Genomic DNA, 5,000 nt, shown 5'->3' on the forward strand with positions numbered 1-5,000 from the left:
CCCTTAACCTAACCCACGTTGTCCCTTAACCTAACCCACGTTGTCCCTTAACCTAACCCACGTTGTCCCTTAACCTAACCCACGTTGTCCCTTAACCTAACCCACGTTGTCCCTTAACCTAACCCACGTTGTCCCTTAACCTAACCCACGTTGTCCCTTAACCTAACCCACGTTGTCCCTTAACCTAACCCACGTTGTCCCTTAACCTAACCCACGTTGTCCCTTAACCTAACCCACGTTGTCCCTTAACCTAACCCACGTTGTCCCTTAACCTAACCCACGTTGTCCCTTTGCCTAACATAGTTCACTGCTCGGAATCTCTGGTGTCGTTGTTATCCTCATGTAGATGTCTTGCGAGTGTTGCTTACTTTCCACATATTCCCGCTATCCACTGTCAATTGTACTGCAATAGGACTATATCGGCCCCCCCCCCCCCTCTGTCCCCCTCTTTGTGTCTCTGTCCTCTCAAGCTGGTCGGTCTGGCGTGTGAGTGTTAAATGAGCCTCGCAGCTGTTCAGTTGCATTCAGATGTCGACGCCCTCAGTGTACGTCGTGGTATGGTCTGTGTCCATTGTCCGCTGATGTCGTACGCGTAACCCACACGCTGTACCGATCATCGGTAGTTACGTACAGAGTGAAGTAGTGTGATACGTGTGACTGTACGCTGGCTGTGCCCAACGGTGTCGAATCTCAATTTCCATATGTTGTGCTCGATGCTACTTGTCTCGTCTCCCAATAACAGCTAGGTTGCACTGTGGTACGCCGTAGAGGCGTGTGGGAGGAACGTACGAACGCATTGTATGTCACCCTGGGTCGCTGGGGGTGGTGGTGCGGTGAGTCAGGTCAGGTCAGGTCAGGTCAGGTCAGCGTGAGCCGTCTGATGTAGTGACGCGTGTATTCCGACTTTGTCGTATTGCCTCACACAAAGTGCTACCCTGGTGGACCGCGTTCCATATCTGGGACATGCCGCAGATGCCGGTTGACAGTGGATCGCGGAAGGGACATCGCATACTTGCGCGGGCCACCTTCCACGTGTTCTCTTCTGCACATGTCGCAGTGTGTATGTGGTCTGATGTAGCGTGTCGTGACACATGACATCCTGGCATGCAAGAATTGTTGAATTCGCAAATGTAGGTGGACATCTACGTTTACTGCCCAAGATACGCAAATGAACTGGAAATCCGTTGTTGAGCGGTTGTTCACGCTGGAGGTGAATCTGTGATGGCGACGATCGGTACAGCTATTAACCGGTTGTTTCAGCGGTACCCGCCACATCCACACACGTGACTAGGCCCATGTGGGTATGAAGCGATACGCGGCGGTGGCTTGGTGGGACTGTTCCCGGCCGGTGAAGGGGGGCCGCCCGGCGTGTTGGCCGCGCGCTGCGTGGGCGCACGCGCAACAGCCGGCTGGTGGGGGGCGCCGAGTGGCAGGAGCGCCAGCCGACGGGCCCGGCAGGCGGCGCAGCTACGCTGCGGCGCACCCTGCACGCGGCGCCTGGCGGCCAAAGTTGGTTCAGCCGAGCCCGGTGCGAAGCGCGGTGGACATCTGCAGTGTGCTGGTCTGATTGAGGACTGTGTGCGTTGAGGATGCGCCGCCGCCTGGCACTCGGCGCCGCGACGCCGTCTGCTGCTCGGTCGCCCCAGCGGTTCTCGCAGGTGGTTTGTATCGCAGTTGTGCGGACGTGTTGGCGCGTGCGCTGTGCTGGGAGAGTTCGCTTCTGCACCCAAGTGGGGCTTTGCCCTTGTGTGGCGCTGGCGTTGGAGCTGCCGGTCACCATAGGTGGCGCGTGTTGTCTCCCGCCGGCAATGCCACGACAGCACGCTCCCGGGCCTCTGTCGGCAGCGGCAAGCTCAGTTGGGAGCAAGGGTGTTCGCACTAAAACCGTCTACTCGCCTAACTCCGGGCGATTGCGCCTCTCTCGAAACCGACCAAGTACCTAGGACGGCGCTGCGCGCCGCCGGGACCTGAGAGGGTTTCGAGGTGTATCGTGCAGGGGAGCTCGGCCTCCTCCTGTTTGCAGAATAATTGAGCGGACGCTTGCGTGTTCGCGCGGGCCCCCGGGACACACTCCCGGGCGGCCGGCTGCTCAGCTCTAGTTGACGCAGCTCCCTGGTTGATCCTGCCAGTAGTCATATGCTTGTCTCAAAGATTAAGCCATGCATGTCTCAGTACAAGCCGCATTAAGGTGAAACCGCGAATGGCTCATTAAATCAGTTATGGTTCCTTAGATCGTACCCACGTTACTTGGATAACTGTGGTAATTCTAGAGCTAATACATGCAAACAGAGTCCCGACCAGAGATGGAAGGGACGCTTTTATTAGATCAAAACCAATCGGATTGGCTTGTCTGGTCCGTTTGCCTTGGTGACTCTGAATAACTTTGGGCTGATCGCACGGTCCTCGTACCGGCGACGCATCTTTCAAATGTCTGCCTTATCAACTGTCGATGGTAGGTTCTGCGCCTACCATGGTTGTAACGGGTAACGGGGAATCAGGGTTCGATTCCGGAGAGGGAGCCTGAGAAACGGCTACCACATCCAAGGAAGGCAGCAGGCGCGCAAATTACCCACTCCCGGCACGGGGAGGTAGTGACGAAAAATAACGATACGGGACTCATCCGAGGCCCCGTAATCGGAATGAGTACACTTTAAATCCTTTAACGAGTATCTATTGGAGGGCAAGTCTGGTGCCAGCAGCCGCGGTAATTCCAGCTCCAATAGCGTATATTAAAGTTGTTGCGGTTAAAAAGCTCGTAGTTGGATTTGTGTCCCACGCTGTTGGTTCACCGCCCGTCGGTGTTTAACTGGCATGTATCGTGGGACGTCCTGCCGGTGGGGCGAGCCGAAGGGGTGCTTTCGCGTCCCGAGGCGGACCCCGTTTAAATCCTACCAGGGTGCTCTTTGTTGAGTGTCTCGGTGGGCCGGCACGTTTACTTTGAACAAATTAGAGTGCTTAAAGCAGGCAAGCCCGCCTGAATACTGTGTGCATGGAATAATGGAATAGGACCTCGGTTCTATTTTGTTGGTTTTCGGAACCCGAGGTAATGATTAATAGGGACAGGCGGGGGCATTCGTATTGCGACGTTAGAGGTGAAATTCTTGGATCGTCGCAAGACGAACAGAAGCGAAAGCATTTGCCAAGTATGTTTTCATTAATCAAGAACGAAAGTTAGAGGTTCGAAGGCGATCAGATACCGCCCTAGTTCTAACCATAAACGATGCCAGCCAGCGATCCGCCGCAGTTCCTCCGATGACTCGGCGGGCAGCCTCCGGGAAACCAAAGCTTTTGGGTTCCGGGGGAAGTATGGTTGCAAAGCTGAAACTTAAAGGAATTGACGGAAGGGCACCACCAGGAGTGGAGCCTGCGGCTTAATTTGACTCAACACGGGAAACCTCACCAGGCCCGGACACCGGAAGGATTGACAGATTGATAGCTCTTTCTTGATTCGGTGGGTGGTGGTGCATGGCCGTTCTTAGTTGGTGGAGCGATTTGTCTGGTTAATTCCGATAACGAACGAGACTCTAGCCTGCTAACTAGTCGCGTGACATCCTTCGTGCTGTCAGCGATTACTTTTCTTCTTAGAGGGACAGGCGGCTTCTAGCCGCACGAGATTGAGCAATAACAGGTCTGTGATGCCCTTAGATGTTCTGGGCCGCACGCGCGCTACACTGAAGGAATCAGCGTGTCTTCCTAGGCCGAAAGGTCGGGGTAACCCGCTGAACCTCCTTCGTGCTAGGGATTGGGGCTTGCAATTGTTCCCCATGAACGAGGAATTCCCAGTAAGCGCGAGTCATAAGCTCGCGTTGATTACGTCCCTGCCCTTTGTACACACCGCCCGTCGCTACTACCGATTGAATGATTTAGTGAGGTCTTCGGACTGGTACGCGGCATCGACTCTGTCGTTGCCGATGCTACCGGAAAGATGACCAAACTTGATCATTTAGAGGAAGTAAAAGTCGTAACAAGGTTTCCGTAGGTGAACCTGCGGAAGGATCATTACCGACTAGACTGCATGTCTTTCGATGTGCGTGTCGTGTCGCGCAACACGCTACCTGTACGGCAGTGGCCGTGCGCCGCGTGCGGAACCACGCGTGCCTCTCAAAACTAGCGGAAGTGTTGTTGTTGTTGTGTGGTACGAGCGCTGAAGCTCTGGAGCGGCTGGCCTGCGGTACCTGGCGCCTGGCGCCGGTTTTGAATGACGTTCGCCCGAGTGCCTGTCCGCTCCGGTGTGGAGCCATACGACGCCCATCGGCTGTGAGGCCGTTGGACACAAAAAAAATAGTGGAACAGGGGCCGTCAGACGCCTCAGTCCCGCAAATGCTACTGTCTTGAAAGAGACAGTGGGAGACTGAAAAGGAAAAGATCACCCAGGACGGTGGATCACTCGGCTCGTGGGTCGATGAAGAACGCAGCAAATTGCGCGTCGACATGTGAACTGCAGGACACATGAACATCGACGTTTCGAACGCACATTGCGGTCCATGGATTCCGTTCCCGGGCCACGTCTGGCTGAGGGTCGGCTACGTATACTGAAGCGCGCGGCGTTTGTCCCGCTTCGGAGACGTGGGAGTGTCGTGGTCGCCTGTGTGGCCGGCCGCGTCTCCTTAAACGTGCGATGCGCGCCCGTCGCCTGGCGGTTCGCATACCGGTACTTTCTCGGTAGCGTGCACAGCCGGCTGGCGGTGTGGCGTGCGACACCTCGTACAACGACCTCAGAGCAGGCGAGACTACCCGCTGAATTTAAGCATATTACTAAGCGGAGGAAAAGAAACTAACAAGGATTCCCCCAGTAGCGGCGAGCGAACAGGGAAGAGTCCAGCACCGAACCCCGCAGGCTGCCGCCTGTCGTGGCATGTGGTGTTTGGGAGGGTCCACTACCCCGACGCCTCGCGCCGAGCCCAAGTCCAACTTGAATGAGGCCACGGCCCGTAGAGGGTGCCAGGCCCGTAGCGGCCGGTGCGAGCGTCGGCGGGACCTCTCCTTCGAGTCGGGTTGCT

At 56.1% G+C, this 5,000-nt stretch overlaps 3 non-coding genes across 3 annotated transcripts in view; all 3 read left to right on the forward strand.

The window, feature by feature from the left end:
* Nucleotides 1-2,109: 2,109 nt before the first annotated feature.
* Nucleotides 2,110-4,002, forward strand: LOC126325275 (small subunit ribosomal RNA). The gene has a single exon (XR_007559969.1). It is a non-coding gene; the product is annotated as a small subunit ribosomal RNA (ribosomal RNA).
* Nucleotides 4,003-4,367: 365 nt separating this feature from the next.
* On the forward strand, nucleotides 4,368-4,522 carry LOC126325256 (5.8S ribosomal RNA). The gene has a single exon (XR_007559950.1). It is a non-coding gene; the product is annotated as a 5.8S ribosomal RNA (ribosomal RNA).
* Nucleotides 4,523-4,710: 188 nt separating this feature from the next.
* Nucleotides 4,711-5,000, forward strand: part of LOC126325298 (large subunit ribosomal RNA) — a 4,222-nt gene continuing 3,932 nt past the window's right edge. Inside the window, exon 1 of the ribosomal RNA XR_007559991.1 lies at nucleotides 4,711-5,000. This exon is cut by the window's right edge and continues 3,932 nt beyond it. This is a non-coding gene — a ribosomal RNA (large subunit ribosomal RNA).

The sequence above is a fragment of the Schistocerca gregaria genome, unplaced genomic scaffold (assembly GCF_023897955.1).
Source record: "Schistocerca gregaria isolate iqSchGreg1 unplaced genomic scaffold, iqSchGreg1.2 ptg000914l, whole genome shotgun sequence".
Taxonomy (NCBI): Eukaryota; Metazoa; Arthropoda; class Insecta; order Orthoptera; family Acrididae; genus Schistocerca; species Schistocerca gregaria.